This window comes from Homarus americanus, unplaced genomic scaffold, assembly GCF_018991925.1.
Source record: "Homarus americanus isolate GMGI-L3 unplaced genomic scaffold, GMGI_Hamer_2.0 scaffold22250, whole genome shotgun sequence".
Classification (NCBI taxonomy): Eukaryota; Metazoa; Arthropoda; class Malacostraca; order Decapoda; family Nephropidae; genus Homarus; species Homarus americanus.
This window is the reverse complement of record NW_024741189.1, coordinates 7,826,495-7,843,849: the sequence shown is the minus strand read 5'-3', so window position 1 is coordinate 7,843,849 and position 17,355 is coordinate 7,826,495. Positions and strand designations below refer to the sequence as shown.

At 41.1% G+C, this 17,355-nt stretch overlaps 1 long non-coding RNA gene across 1 annotated transcript; it reads left to right on the top strand.

Moving 5' to 3' along the window:
* The first annotated feature begins 3,333 nt into the window (after nucleotides 1-3,333).
* Nucleotides 3,334-13,884, top strand: LOC121875715. The gene is made up of 3 exons (XR_006090650.1): nucleotides 3,334-3,503; nucleotides 4,341-4,473; nucleotides 11,318-13,884. It is a non-coding gene; the product is annotated as an uncharacterized LOC121875715 (long non-coding RNA).
* Nucleotides 13,885-17,355: the final 3,471 nt, after the last annotated feature.

Below are 17,355 nucleotides of genomic sequence, written 5' to 3'. Positions count from 1 at the left end.
GTAGGGTGTACGCCTCCGTGCTCTGTGGGTACGACAAAAAACAGGCCAATGCTCAACTCTCAGCTCTAGACACACTAATACACTGACACTAACACTGCCACCGTCACTAAAACGCACTGTGACTGCGCAACACTGCACGTCGCGGCGAAACACAACACAACACAACACAACACAACACACTAGTCGACGCGCACGACGCGCACATCGCCGGCAATCGTAACGGTCTTGGCATTGTTCACAACACTTGTAAGTTCGCAAATCCTACTCACTGCGCCATGAAGGTTCCAAGTGTTCCCTGAAGAAGGCAGTGATGGGTAGGGAAACACCGGGTAACACTGAAGTCCATTTATTAACGGATAAGAGAAATACAAGTACAGTAGTGACTAGCGTGTGCCTTGTACGACCCACAGAGTCAGACTGAGACTGCCTTGCCATATGGCAGCCTCGGGGCAATGCTGCCACATAACACGTGCAGTGTTGCCACGTAATTACATATATAAATGCTACTCGGCACAGTAGCTTATTTACAAGGTTGCTACTCGGCACGGTAGCATAGATTCATAACCTACAATTAACATACTTAATCTCGTGTCAACGACGGTCCACAGGACGGAGTGGCGGTGGAGGACTCTGTGTGGTGTGGTGTCCCACTCCCTTTCAGGGATACTACTTAAAATGTGGTTTTTGGGTGTGAAGCGATGAACAGTACAACACTGTCTCACTGGCCCCCCTCTAAAGGTTGGCTAACATACCACTAATGGAAAATATATGTCCTAGTTATGCCTCGCCTGGTGCCTTATCTCTAGTTACTAGTAAAACAAACTTTGGAGTTGGTTGCGTGGGTAAGCCTAACGCAACCCATGACAATTTCATTGTATCGAGTGACAGCAAAGTAGGTGTTATCTGAACGGAAGCAGCAGCCCAGAAGTTACATTACAGCCTGGCTGATATCTTTACTGTCCTTCTCTCTCCTTAGGTCTGCATTGCTCTGCCTCAGGGGAACGAGATCTTTGGCCCCAAAGCCGACAACAGTCGCAGATATTGACTATGAGGCAACAGTCACTGAATGCCGCATAGATCTGCGGCTCAACTAACTCAACACAGCTAGGGTAGCTACTTTTGTATTAAGTTATTTAATTTTAAGGTAATAAAATGGCGGCAAAAGCGTGGCTATTGGGGGAGGCTGGAGGCCATTATTAAAAAAAAGCAGTAGTAGTAGTAGGAGTAGTAGTGGTCGTGGGACGGTGGGATGTAAAAGATGGACTTTTCATCTGGGAATCTTAACTTCTCAATCAAGAGCTAACACCAACACTGTGAAGACCAGAACCTCTCTCTCTCTCTCTCTCTCTCTCTCTCTCTCTCGTTCTGGATCATTACAATTCTATCGTCAGTAATTAAAAGCAAAAAGAACACGTTACTCAAATCAACGAGTTGGTGGCTACAATTAAAATTTGTTTGAGTGAGATCAGTGAATGACAACAGAGTATCGAAAACTTACCTTCATTACCGTGCAGTGATTTCCGGATACGGCCTCCAACCCGTACAGCCTTGAACTCATCACTTAACAGTGTACACCCTCCTGGATGAAGCCCAACTCAACCGCATAGCTACCGCAATTATTGTTGTTGTAATTTTCTATTCAACCCTTGTGTCACGGGTTCATGGTTTTTCCCGATTTCATAATTATCTTTCTTGGACTTATTCTCTTGGTTTTTATGTTTGCTATCTAGCTCTTGTAATGTTTAATTCCAACTGTCATGTCATGTGTTAATCCTTTTATGAATTATAGCATTGTCCTTTGTACGTTTATTGCTTTATCGTGATTATATAGTATTTTGAGGTAGGTGCTGGAAGAAATTGTAACATATACCTCTGTCTGGTTTGCAGGTCGCACAAGGATAGTTCATCAGCTTGTTTGCTCGTTTCATCAACACGGAGTTCAGCTGAGAATCCGTACACCTTGCATTATACCCCTTTTTAATGTTAGCCTCCAGCTTTGCCTTAGTAGATTCATAGTACAATGTGATGAAATAATCTGATCATACAATTTTGGTAACTTGTCTTATTTTTCTATGTATATATTAATTTAGCTTGGGTGGTTTATTGACTCCTGTGGTAGAGCCTGTGCCCCGGACCGGTGACTGCGAAGCCAAGACATTCGCTCTCCACTCGTCTAGTGCTCATTGTTGGCAAGGTTTGACTCTTTACCTAGGATAGTTTGACGGGCAAGAAATCTAAGTCCTTATTCTTTCTCCCACGTAGGCAGGTGTGTTCAAAAGTGTTTAATTTGTGCGACTTATGTGGTATTATTTTAGTTTCGGTCATCTGGGGAATCTTAGGAATATGACTATTGGAATCCGTAGTTTAGACAATTCTGATATTTTCTTCCTATGACTTTCATACACATGGGGCTGTCACTCTACACTGTTGATTGCAGTTGTTATATTCCTTAGATTCCCGGATAACCAAAAATATAACTTTACCACTTATGTACAGTTGCTGTCAAAAGTAATCATACATTACACAGCCTAACCCTTGCGCCTTACTGTACGTTAAATCACGTGGGGTGGAGAGTGGGAACGGACGACTTGGGGGAGAAGTTTGTATGAGGGGAAGAATGGATGTATGTTTTTTTCACTATATTATCTTAGGTTTTCTTGTTTAAAAAGAGTAATAGATGATGGCCCTTATTTTATACTCGTGTCCTATGTATCTCTTCACACTCGCAATAGATTATAAGTACATAACCTAACAACCGCCTTTTTGTTGCGGTTTATCCTCGTGGCCCATTCAATCTTTAAGTAGTGTTAACATGTGTGTGATCTTAAGGTGTTTCTTGTCTGGTGATTGATTAAGGAATGCTCTGGCGATTAAATAGTAAGGGGGGAGGAGAACAACTCTGACGGAGGAGCGTCTATAACTGGTTTAGACAAACTATGATAATTGGATGATTTTGAAGTATTAATCTGTTGTTTTGTTCAATTTTGTATATTTATGGCTTAATGACAACACATTCATTGCATCCATTTATTGCTCAACTGTGTAGTTGTGTAGCTGTTAATTAAAATAAGAAGATTTCATCATTTTTCTTGTATTAGACAGAGTATAGTATATAAATATTTTGTAATTGTATGGTTCGATCTTTTTACCATATATTATGGAATTTTCCTTTACACTTCACTAATTTTTTATTGTATAATATATCATATAAATACGTTTTTGTGTATCTATTCTACCTAAATTTTGAGAATCGTCTAATGTGTATGATCAGCAGCTTTGCGTACCAAGAGTAGCCGGGCTGACGCTGATCTGATTCTTACCTTTCAGCTGCTAATGGGTTACCTCTTCTCCTTGCCGGTCCACCCGAGGGACGTTCTACCGTCAACAGTCGTGCTCGATAGTGTATTCATTATGCAGCTGAGTGTGTAGGAGCCAGCGTAAGAGGGGGTAGCTCATTTCTTCATCCCATTCAGAAATCGGACCCAGGACCCTTCACTTACGAGGTAAATGCTCCGCCACAAAACAGCTACATAAACAATGATTATATTTCTGAATAAATTTGTGCTTTTGTGATCACACAATACTTAAATAATTAAATTGTTGATGACCCTCTGAAACTAAGACCCGAAGCATTTATATTTTTAAAAGCAAAATATTATTCAGAATGTAACTAAGTTTTTAGTCTATAACGTTACACAACGAGTGAAACAAACTGAGCCACATCATCAAATTTCCTGATGTATTATCTCCTATTAGGTTGTAACTGGGTTAAGCCTTCTACTAATTGTTATGTATATATATATATATATATATATATATATATATATATATATATATATATATATATATATATATATATATATATATATATATATAATTTTCATATTAATTTTCTTTCGCTTATTATAATGGAAACACGATCTAAGTTATGCTCACAGTAACAATATATCTATCCCAACAACACTGTCCAGAGCAAACTACCGTACTGCCTTGTTTAGGGTAGCGCACGCCAGCGTTCGTTGGCTTCTTTGTTGACATGTCAGGCTCTCAGTTCTGCTACCGCTTGTTCCAAGACCGGTTGCTTATCAAACTGTGATTGTGTGAGAAAAGATTAACATAACTGTGATTGTGTGAGAAAAGCTTAACTGATTGTGAGAAAAGCTTAACCGAACTGTGATTGTGTTAGAAAAGATTAACATAACTGTGATTGTGTGAGAAAAGCTTAACTGATTGTGAGAAAAGCTTAACCGAACTGTGATTGTGTTAGAAAAGCTTAACCGATCTGTGATTTTGGTGAAAAAGAAAATCATGTTAAGTTTGGTAATATCGATTTTTTTCAGGTATTGGAAAGTTATGAAGACTATATACTGTATAGTTGGTATGGATGTCGTGAAGTGAAGAAGAGTGACGAGAGGAAGAATGAAGAGAGGAAGCACACAGTTTGGTCCCAAGGAGAGCGAAGAGACCTAGGAGGTATGTGGAATGGGAATTATAGGGTGAGGGAAGTGGAGGAGAAAGGGAGAGTGGAGAGCGTTTAGGAAGACTAAATGAGGTAGAGGTGGGGAGGCGGGGGGTGGGGGTGAACGGAAATAAAGTCCACAGGAAAAAAAGTCACATGACTTGTACACATTGACAACACAATATATATATATATATATATATATATATATATATATATATATATATATATATATATATATATATATATACATATATATATATATATATATATATATATATATATATATATATATATGATGGCACTGCACGCAGGTTAGGTTAAGTTAGGTTAGGTTTTTCCGTGCCTTATTTTTTCTTTAACTTTTTTTTCTAGACCTTTTTTTCCTGGATTCGGGGGTGGTGGGGAGGACAGACGTAATTTTTTTTTCTTCTAAATTTGTCGCAGACAGCGGCTAGTATATTGTGCACCCATACTCATACTGTGAGTGGTAGTGCAAAAAGGATTACAGAGCAGAGGCCACAAAGGGTGTTTAACAGACCTCAGTCGTCAGGATATGTGGTACTAAATGTTAGAGTATTTTCTGTACAGTCTTTGTTTAGTTGTGTACATAGGACTTTACTTATCTACTGGGTGGGAAATGTGGATACAGTCTTGTATATTAATTATCTTTCCATCAGAAATACAGTTCTATGCCATTTCATCTGTTCATAAAGGGTTATATTTTCTCACAGTATAGGACGTAGTTTTAATGTGTGTCCGTAAGTTGGGCCGCACACTTTGCATTCAGTTTTGTTCACCCTTATCCTAACCTTAGTCTAGCGGTAATCTCCAAATTCAAGTTTAATTTGATGCGTCTTTTCATGCTTGCCTCAAATTCACCAGCAAGTTCTTTATTGATTACAGGTTTTAGGGTTCCAATTGTTAGACCTAGTGGTTAATATATAGGACTAACCCGCCAGGGCTAGTCCTGTGACTGATCGAATTAGCATTCTCCCCAAATGCATACAGCTGCAGTATAAGCTCCCTAGTAGAACTAGTGCAGACACACCGTAATCTGTGGGACCACACAAATACTCTCAACACTAAAACCAACTTGAGGGCCTCATGCGCAAAAATGGCTGAGAGCCTGTCAATTATGGTCGGACCCACAAACGCTTTCTGTGTCTCCTTGGACTCATAGTGCATAATAATACTTTCATAGCAGCAAACATCACTTGGTTTCTGGCGTCCATCTTGATTGTTTTGAACTGTGATGGTGATAAAATAAGCAACAGTGTGGCTTCGGATGGTGTTACAGCGATTCTGTCAATTATTCTGAAATTAAAATGCCGATAATGAGTTACCAGAAATATTTTTAGTGTGATATCGCCTTAAGGAGTCACTGATGAGGAGACTGTCTGAGGGAGTGACCAAAAAGTTTCAGGGCCGTGATGATGGCAAATATTTAATTTTGTAGAGTGGAAGCCCAGTTATTGATTCTAACTCCTTCTTTATTGTATTACTGTTAGGATGAGTCACAATGATTACACTTCCTGTCCAGCCCTACTACAGACGATGTTTAGAGAGCAATCAGTGTAGATAGAGTATGTGATGTTCTTTTCAGTCTGTTCATTAGGAATATGTTGAAGAGTTTTGAATTTGGCGGTGTGATGAAGATAATAATTGTATGTACTTATTCTTTTGGGCGGATGTGTGATTGCCGTGATGTCGAAGGGGACTGTCTGTTGACAGGAAACTATATTTTTTCAGCTTTGTACAGGTTGTCTAATCCAAACATCCTCATAGGTGTAGCTGTAGTTTGGATCCATTTAGATTTACCAGTTTTATGACTCTTATAGTCTAGCAATTTCATGAGTACAATGTTTTTCTGGATCTCCACGGAAAAGCTGCAGAATTATCATGAGGTTGATTTCAATTAATCTATCTCTGAGAGTGAGCATTCCTACTTTTCCTCATATTAAGTCTTGACCTCGGTACGGGCCATCAGCCCCCACCTACCAGAGGGGCCGCCTTGGGGGACGTTAAGGGTTGGGGTCTTTGCACCATCAAGGGCAAACTCTTGAATCATGGGGTTCTCCTTCGCAGTGAGCTCTTGGTATTCTGGGCTCGCCTCTGTTCGTCTCCTGTTTGGTGTAGGTACATGATCTCTGGGGTCCTCTATCATTTAATTAATATTTTATGGTTGCAAACTATAAAAATCAACTCGTTTGGCGACTGACCGTGCCTTTGAGTCTTTCACTTCTGGTTAACTGACTCGGCGAACCCTTCTGGAAACGACAAGCCCGCTCCCAACAAAGCAGTAGCCCCGTCAAGGGGTACTGTTAAGAGGGTCTGTGGCAAAGATTAAAATAATGCCGGGGGTATTCCATCCCTCTTCGATATAATTATATAGTGTGCTCCGCTCAGAAGGTGGAAATTAATTCATGGACCTTGACATGCTTAAGGTATATGACGAGATAGTGGCTGCGGGTGTGGGAACCAAAGATGCAAAATCAACCCGATGGGAGTCTTTGTGGAAGGTTTTCCACAAGTGTGAGTAAACGAGTAAAAATAATGAAAACTCTGCTTCTTAGTCACCTGTCTCTTGCACCTGAAGTGAGACATTTAACTAAAGTCTTGGCGTGGTTTACGTGCCATCTTTGTTCATCGTACAGAGACAGACATTTTGGATGCTTTGAAAATGTAGCACATGGCCAAAGTTATGAGGGTGAAAAGGAAGTGGATCCAGTGCTCACTCCTACACTCACCCGTTGATGGCCCGGGCTGGTCTCTTGCCATACTGTGTGAGGTCACGTAGGCCACATGGTGCAGCAACTCATCCGTCGATGTTGACATGAAGGACCTCACGAGGACATAAAGATACCGGGTGATGTGGTGCTCACGTGGTGCATTAACTCGCCCATAGGTGTTGATATAAGAACATAAGAAAATAAGGAGTCTGCAATAGGCCGGTTGGCCTGTGCATGGCAGCTCCTGTCGAGAGTTACTACCACTCTCTATCATCCATGAATCTATCTAGCCTCCTTTTGAAACTTTCCAGAGTTCCCGCACTTACTACAAAGTTGCTAAGCTTGTTCCACTCGTCCACCACCCTATTTGTGAACCAGTTTCTTCCTATCTCCCTCCTAAACCTAAACTTATCCAACTTGAATCCGTTGCTCCGAGTCCTATCCTGCTCGGATATTATAAGAACTTTATCTATATCCCCTTTATTGATTCCTTTTCACCCACTTAAATACTTCTATCATATCTCCCCGCACTCTTCGTCTTTCTAGGGAATGCAAGTTAAGTTTCTTTAACCTATCCTGATATGGAAGGTTTCTAAGTCCCGGAATCATTTTTGTCATTTTTCGCTGCACCGACTCTAGTGAATTTATATCCATTCTATAATAGGGGCACCAGAACTGAACCGCATAATCGAGGTGCGGCCTGACTAGTGCAAGATGTAGTTGCAATAAGACCTCTGCACTCTTATTACTTCCACTTCTAGATATAAAACCCAATACTCTGTTTGCCTTATTTCGACCATTAACGCACTGTTTTCTAGGCCGTAGGTCCGGGCTTACAAGTACCCCTAGGTCTCTTTCACAAGTCGACTTCTCTAGGTTGATGTTGTTAAGGCTGTATACATTATAAGTATTTGTTCTTCCAATATTAAGTACGCTGCACTTGCTGGTGTTGAATTTCATTTGCCATTTTTCAGACCACCCCTGCAGTTTATTTAGATCCTCCTGTAATGCATTTGCATCCTGCCCTGAATTAATTTGCCGCCCTATTTTGGTGTCATCCGCAAACTTGCTTATGTCACTGCTGATCCCAGTATCTAGATCGTTTATGTAGATTATGAACAAGAGTGGGCCTAGTACTGACCCCTGGGGAACCCCACTGGTTACACGGCCCCACTCAGATTTAACACCATCTACGCTGACCCTCTGCGTTCTATCGGTGAGCCATGATTTTATCCAATTTAAAACTTTCCCCTCGATACCATGAGCCTTAATTTTTCTCAGAAGCCTCTGATGCGGTACTCTGTCAAATGCTTTGCTAAAGTTTAAGTCAATAACATCGTAATTTTCGTCATTATCTACTATTTCGAAGACTTTCCTAAAAAACGTTAGCAGATTTGTTAGACAAGATTTTCCCTTTGTAAACCCATGTTGAGAGTCGTAGATTAATTTGCTTTTCTCTAGATGCGATCGGATGCTATCTGCTATAATTGATTCAAGAAATTTTCCCACTACTGACGTCAAACTGATCGGCCGGTAATTTGACGCTGATGCTCTGTCTCCCTTTTTGAATATGGGTACTACATTTGCCTGTTTCCACAAGTCTGGCACAACTCCAGTGTCTAATGATTTTGTAAATAAGTTTACGAGGGGTCCGCTAATCTGTTCCCTACACTCTTTCAAGACTCGAGGGAAAATTTCATCCGCCCTGGGGATTTTGTTTTTTTAGTTTATTTATCTTCTTAAGAACATCCTCTTTTCTGATAGTGATATTCTTTAATTTCTTTCCTTTTCCCTTAAATATCAGTTCCACCTCTGGAATTTCATCGCAAATTTCTTCTGTGAAAACTGATAAGAAGTGCTGTTCAATGTTTTGGCTTATTTCTTACACTGCCATTTATCACTTCCTCCTGACTTTAAAGGCCCAACTTGTCCTTAACCTTGTCCTATATACCTGGAAAAATCCCTTGGGATTCGCCTTGATTCTTTTGCTATTTGATTTCATAGTCTCTCTTCTTTGCTTTCCTTACATTTTTCTTAACATTCCTAGATAGTTCATTATACCTATTTCTGAGCTGCTCCTCCCCTCCCTTTAATTTCTTATATATTCCTTTCTTTAGTCCTATGTCATGTTTAAGTTTTCTGGTCATCCACCTTGGCTCATTCTTATTTGACCTAATTTTTTTGTATGGTATATTTTGTTCTTGTGCTTTATGTAGTATACTAGTGAATATATTATAGTCATGATCAATTGTTGTGTCATCTATGACCTCACCCCTTCCTACTGGGGACTGACGTGACTGTTCCCAGGTGACCTCACCTAGGTACCTTCTTAACCCCTGATAATCTTCCAACCGAAAGTTTCCCAATTTAGGGTGAACCTGATTTCTCTGTGATCACTGTTTCCTAGTTCTTCCCCTACTGTGATATCTCTGATAATATTTTCTTTATTTGTTAATACTAGGTCTAATATATTGTCACCTCTAGTAGGTTCTGTAATTAGTTGTTTCAAAAAATTGTCCTGTACTGCGTCTAGGAAGTCTTCAGATTCATAGTCGCCTACAATGTTGTCCCAGTCAATATTTCTGAAGTTGAAATCCCCCATAATGCATAGGTTGTTATATTTTGCTGCCCTTCTCATTTCCTGCCATATGAGCTGAGCTGCTTCTTTGCTAAGACTTGGGGGCCTGTAAATCACTCCCATAATTAGTTTTTCTCTTCCTTCCGTGATTTCTACCCACACAGACTCGGTTCCTATTTTACCCTTTATTGAATTATTAATACAACATTTTAATGTATCCTTGACGAAGAGTGCGACCCCTCCCCCTTCCTACCTTCCCTGTCTTTGTGGTCTCATGTGTCTCACGTGGTCATGGAGACACCGGGTGGTTTGGTGTTCACGTGGTGCAGTAACTCATCCTCGGGAGTTGATATGAAGAACCTCACGTGGTCATGGAGACACCAAGTGGTGTGGTGTTCACGTGGTGCAGTAACTCGTCCATAGGTTTTAATTTGAAGGACCTCACGTGGTCATGGAGACACCGGTGGTGTGGGGTTCACGTGGTGCAGTAACTCGTCTGTAGGTGTTGATATGAAGGACCTCACGTGGTCATGGAGACACCAAGTGGTGTGGTGTTCACGTGGTGCAGTAACTCGTCCATAGGTTTTAATATGAAGGACCTCAATGTCTCATGGAGACACCGGGTCGTGAGGTGTTCACGTGGTGCAGTAATTCGTCCTCGGATGTTGATACGAGGACCTCACATGGTCATGGAGACACCAGTTGGTGTGGTGTTCACGTGGTATAGTAACTCAAACTCGGGAGTTGACCTGAAGAACCTCACGTGGTCATGGAGACACCAGGTGGTGTGGTGTTCACGTGGTGCAGTAATTCGTCCTCGGGTGTTGATATGAAGGAACTCACGTAGTCTTGGAGAAACCAGGTGGTGTGGGGTGGTGTTGTAAGGGGGGGGGGGTAAAATCTCTCAACTCAATCTGCCCCCCTTGTCTTACTCAGACTTCTCTAGTCTTAGTTCCTTCAATTGTTCTTTCTACTTACTTCAGTTCAATGGTTACTACATAACCTCAGTTCTTTGGTGACGTGGTGGGATGTAATTTACATGGTATCAGGTCAGGAGGAATAAATGTGATACTGTGGGTATTTTTTTTTCAAGTGTGATTTGTATTAACCATTTCTCTGTACAGGAACCTAACCATTTCACTGTAACTAATGAATATTTCAGATTGCTAATAATTTTGTTCCGTAATTTTTCCAGTGTACAGTGTAGTATGTAATTCTGTGCAAAAAAAAATTGTGGTTTTACGGAGAAGTTGAAAACAGTTCAAGGTAAATACTTTACTTGAAGTTAGGTTAGAAAGTGCTTCAAGGAAATTAGAAAGCTTTATTTAAAGTATAGTGTACAGTAAAGTGTGGAAACAGGAAATGTTCAGACTATTGAAAAGTGTCTGAGAAACAAAGGTTAGCTATGTAACTTGTATTTTTTTAGTCTTTTGTGAAATCTCAGGAAGGTGTTGGTTGTATACGAAGGTAACATTTTTTTGGGTGCCTTCTACACTGGTACCAGAGCAACGGTTGTGATCACTGGAGTTAATACTTTGATATTTACAGACAATGAGCGAGCGGTGAACATCTGTGTTAAGAGTGTTGTGGGCAGTGTTCATTTCCGAGTGTCACCGGAAGGCCATAATTGTACTAAGGTTATGTAACTCAGTGTTATTTGTAATTGTGACATATTTTGGATGTATTGTTTTGGTTTCAATTGTTAGTGTTTTAGTTCTCAGTTGACGTCAGTTTTAAACAAGTGAGTTTATTTGTATAACGCGAGTTGTGTTATATTTCCGAGAATATTGTGTTGTTTCTACTAGTTTATGATTTTAATGCCAAGGGCATTAGTTTCTAGAAGTGTAGACCTACAGGCATGGTCCGTAAGAGTGTTTCATGTTTATTTGAGATCTAATACATGTATAATTTCAGGAATTGCATTGATGGGTTGAGGACTCTCTGGTGATATGGACATGTGTGAAAGAACCCAATCTTTGAAAATTGTTTGTGGGAAAATACATGTAATGAAAGGACTCCCAATTGTGAGTACAACAGAGTACATTGTGAAGTGATAAGTGTTAAAATCATTGCAATTGAAAAGACAGTGAATACTTGTTGAGTACCAAGGGGACAGTCTCGTAAAGTATTACAGTGGTATCAATTATTTTTTTGGGGGGCAAGACTCGCAGTAATGGAAATGTCTATGGTTCTCTTTAAAGTTAGTTGATTTTCGAGAGTACAGTGGAATTCCGGAAGAGTTCATACAGTGTTGCACCATGCAGAGATTGTCAATAGTAAGTATCATTACCTTGAGTTTGCACAGTGAGTCTTGAAAAGTAACAGAAGAGTACAGTGATGTTTTCCTTGTGTATTGTTCAGTGAAGCCCTGAAGTAAAAGTTCACATGTCCAGTATTATCACTAGGGGAGCGAGTAATAATTTGAGCAGTATTTATGCAGTAATTCTGAATAGTATTTCTAGTGTTTTTTGGGTATTAGAAGGTCAGTTAGGCAGTAATCCGATTGTATTTGAAGGTGTGCACTGTGCCCGTGTTGTGTAGTTACAGTGAGTTGTTGTGACCTTCAGGCATGATGGCCGTCACAAGGGAGCAGTTCAGGGCAGTCAGCTCAGAACCTGTGTCCAGTGAGTTGATGGGTAGAGTTGAGAAGTATGTGGGTGGAGACGTGTTCATTCACAGGAATGACACCCAGGTCTCACCACCAGTTGCTTCATCTGGTGAGTGGCCTGATGGACAGGGAGGTGTAGAAGGGAAGAAGAGTAAGGAATGCCTCTCTTGCATCAGTGTTGCCGAGATATCTTTGAAGGGTTGTAGACCTTTGCCTGGAATGCATTGGTTTTAATGTGCATGGTGAAGAGTGATGTTTTGCATATTTGTGTTGCAATTTAGAAGTACAACTGGTAAGTGAGAGAATGTGTTGTTGCTTTGCATCATTAAGTTGTGGTAAGTGAGTATGTTGTTTGTCCATGTGAGTTGTGGAATGTGGTGCAATGGGAATGTTTGTGAGTATGTAGGTGTTTGTGAATTTTTTTCTTTTGATTTTTTTCCGGAGAGGGATTGTCAAGTTGCAGTAAAGACATAGAGATTGGAAGATGGATTGGCTGTTATGCAATCATCTGGTGGGTATCTGTTACCAGTTGAGTAAAGATATCAGTTGTGAGTTCTCAAGTTTTGTGGGTTAAGTCCTAGCTAGGCTTGCTGTTGAGTATAGTAGTAGAGTTTCTGACTTTTAGCTGGGGTCAGCCACGGTTAAGCATGGCGCTGATTTCTGCTAAATGGCAAATGCCATAAGAAAATACCGTTTCGTTTTGAATCGTATTCTTGGGAATATCACCGCTCGTTCGGGGTCCCTCGAAGTATGCTACGACTCGCGAGTGTGACATGACTTTTTGGAATAAAGTCAAACAAATCATTCCTTCGGCTGGATGGGGTCCGTTCATCTATGTCCTTGCTTGAGAAGTCTAAGTTAAATCTCAGTGCTGTGGAGTAAGCATTTGATCAATCTCCTCTTTGAAATTATTTTTTATATGAGAATCTGTATCTCCAGAGTGTGTATTTTGTAACAAAATTTTTTATGTTATGTATGTAACCGAATTTTTATGTTTTTCTGTATCATTACATATTTCTCCTAAGTATGTATAATTACCTGTATTTTGTTTCCCTATTCAATGTTGTCAGTGATAATATTGGTTTTTTTTACTACCATTTATCCCATGTATGTACCCATTGTGTTCTTGTTTTGTATGCCTTTTTGTGCCAGATGCCTGTAATTTTCCTGATGTGTTGCAATGAGCATATATAGTGTGACACCATGATGAAAGGTAAACGTTATTTAAAGAATCTGTGTAATTACTGTACATGTTTAGCGAATGCTACCGCATAATAAGAATCATTGGGAAAGGGGGAGCTTTGTCATGGTCACAATGATGGCTAGTCTGTTTTAACTCTGTTGAATCTTATTATGCTACACGCCCGCAAAACATGAATGGGTAGCTGGTTAGCTATCCCTAAGAAGAAACGCGTTTTTCCCTCTCTCGTTTTACAATAAGGATCCCTCCGTAAGCCCCACCTTTGTGAAGACAGTTGTCAATACGTTTTTATTCCACTTTCTCTTGGCAAGCTCAATCTTGAATTAATTTATGTGAATCAACTTTAGTAATTCGCCAGACCTTTGTCAACTGAGGGTCATTTATGAATGTGTAACAGTTGGTTTGTTTGTGATTTTTGTAATTGCGTGACATAGCCACATCTGGCAACTCAGGGGTATATAACCCCGAGCGAGGAGGAGCTCGGTCTCCCGTGACGACCTCTTCCGTTGTTCCCCAGGTATGTAGCTGTGTTCCCCTGCAGATATTGCCAATTCAGTTTGATTTAGTAAATTTTGCGAGTATCAGTGTTCATGTTGTAACAGTGGAATTGTCATTCACCCAGGGTGAGAAGTAATATAAAGTAAATTTCGTCTGACATTGCCAGACGAGAGATTGTTTGTGATTGTCATCAGCCTCCCTCCCTTGACAACCTCTCCCGTTGTTCCCCAGATTCACCAATGGGTTACAAACATCATCAAGTGTGTGGGCCCTTAGAACACCCACCAGCCGCCTGGAGCAAGTGGATAACTAACAGTTAGCTGTAGTGCCCGATGTCGATGATTCGACATGATTAAAACTGCAAGTCTGCCTCGTGGGGCTGGACCCTAGACTGTCACCACGTGTCCAACTACAACCGACCAACAGTGGTCGTCAGTTGTTGAGTGTTCTACTCTGGGACATGCCTTGTAGTTATATGGTCCACAGTGTTTGTTGTATTTGATTGGGGATAATTAACTGGAAATAATTATCCCATGTTGGGTAGTGAACCCATGTGTAAGTTGTGGGTTCCAGTAATAACGTGTTGTGTGTTGTGAGTACATCTCATATGTACTAAGAACAGTCTGTGAAGGTATCATATGTAAGTGTCTTATAACTGGATGTAATGCCATGTACCACCAATAAGATGTGTGAGAAGTAAAGTTGTCCACTTGGGACTAACTGAGTAAAGCCATGGAGTTGATCCTGGTAACTGTTAATGTAATGTATCACCAGTAATGTGGGAGAAGGCAGTGTACCCATTTGGAATGGCATGTGAGTAAAGCCAAAGAGTTGTCATGTGTGTATATGTAATGCGAGTAAGGCAAAGGAATTGGTCCTGGTAACTGTATTGTAATGTAACACCAGCAAGGTTGTGTGTGGCAAGAGTACAGTATCTGAATATATTGCAGTTGAGTAAAGCCGAGGTGTTGCACCTTGGAGTTGTATGTTAATGATATCTTTCTCCCTACTTTGATTTCATATTAATAAACCTTTTCTTAGGGTATATTAGGGGTATTCATTTTCCCGCAGTAATGTAAGGGGGGGGTAAAATCTCTCAACTCAAGCTGCCCCGCTTTTCTTACTCATACTTCTCTAGTCTTACTTCCTTCAATTGTTCTTTCTACTTACTTCAGTTGAATGGTTACTACATTGTAGGTTATGTATCTAAGCTACTGTGCAGAGTAGCAACCTTGTATATAAGCTACTGTGCCGAGTAGCATTTATATATGTAATTACGTGGCAACACTACACGTGTTATGTGGCAACATTGCCTCGAGGCTGCCATATGGCAATGCAGCCTCAGTCTGACTCCGTGGGTCGTGCATGGCACACGCTAGTCACTACTTGTATTTCTCGTATCCGTTAATAAATGGACTTCAGTGTTACCCGGTGTTTCCCTACCCATCACTGCCTTCTTCAGGGAACACTTGGAACCTTCATACATAACCTCAGTTCTTTGGTATCATGGCGAGGGCCAGCACGTGAGTCTTGTAATTCTGATATCGGGGTCACTTGGACGGAAATAAAGGTGAACTACTGCGGGAAAATTAATACCCCCTAATATACTCTAAGAAAAGGTTTATTAATATGAAATCAAAGTAGGGAAAAAGATATCGTTAACATACAACTCCAAGGTGCAACTCCTCGGCTTTACTCAACTGCAATTTATTCAGATACTGTACTCTTACAACACACAACCTTGCACTCACAACACCAAACACGTTATTACTGGAACCCACAATTTACACATGGGTTCACTACCCAACATGGGATAATTTTTTCCAGTTAATTATCCCCAATCAAATACAACAAACACTGTGGACCATATAACTACAAGACATGTCCCAGAGTAGAACACTCAACAACTGACGACCGCTGTTGGTCGGTTGTTGTCGGACATCTGGTGACAGTCTGGGGTCCAGCCCCGTGAGGCAGACTTGCAGTTTTAATCATGTCGAATCATCGACATCGGCCACTACAGCTAACTGTTAGGTATCCACCGGCTCCAGGCGGCCGGTGGGTGTTCTAAGGGCCCACATACTTGATGATGTTCGTATCCCGTTGGTGAATCTGGGGAACAACGGGAGAGGTCGTCACGGGAGGGAGGCTGATGACTATCACAAACAATCTCCCATCTGGCAACGTCAGACGACATTTACTTTATATTACTTCTCACCCTGGGTGAATGACAATTCCACTGTTACAACATGAACACTGATACTCACAAAATTGACTAAATCAAACTGAATGGCTATATCGGCAGGGGAACACAGCTACATACCTGGGCAACAACGGGAGAGGTCATCACGGGAGACCGAGCTCCTCCTCGCACGGGGTTATATAACCCTGAGTTGCCAGACGTAGCTATCTCACGCAATGACAAAAATCACAAACAAACCAACTGTTACACATTCAAAGATGGCCTCAGTTAACAAAGGTCTGGCGAATTATTGAAGTTGATTCACATAAACTAATTCAAGATTGAGCTTGCCAGGAGAAAGTGGAATAAAAACGTATTGACAACTGTCTTCACAAAGGCGGGGCTTACGGAGGGATCCTTATTGTAAAGCGAGAGAGGGAGAAACGCGTTTCTTCTTAGGGATAGCTAACCAGCTACCCATTCATGTTTTGCGGGCGTGTAGTATAATAAGAATCAACAGAGTTAAAACAGACTAGCCATCAATGTGACCATGACAGTGTCACAGTACCTCAACCTGCTGCGTGGTGTTGTGTTATCTGGTAGTCAGGTGTATAGCCGACCCAATGTTGTTCCCATGGTGGACTGATTAACACCGCCTTGTCAGAAGATCGTGGTCAGTTCTCAGGGGTGCTTATCTCACTGGTGGGTCACTGCTCTTGCTGGTAGTGTCTAGTGCTGAATTCACTGGCTTAAACACTGTTCATTACTGTTCAACACTGATCCCACTTCTTTCCGAAACGAAATTGTCACTTTTGTTAATGTTGATATCCCGGTGGTGAGGATGGGTCGGGGAGAGGCACTTGGGGAATGAGTCGAGCATTTCCTTGTGTGCGTGGAGAAGGGGTATGTATGTGTGTATGTATGTGTGTTCTGTGTGTGAGGTGAGAGTTGTGTGTATGTGTGTGTGTTATGTGTGTGTGTGTGTGTGTGTGTGAAAGCTTAACCGCAGTGGGGATTTTCTTGATAAGAACCTGCAACTAAAGGCTCAGCCCTCGGCCTCACTGAAGACCCTCCTAGCACCATCTGAGGACAGTGCA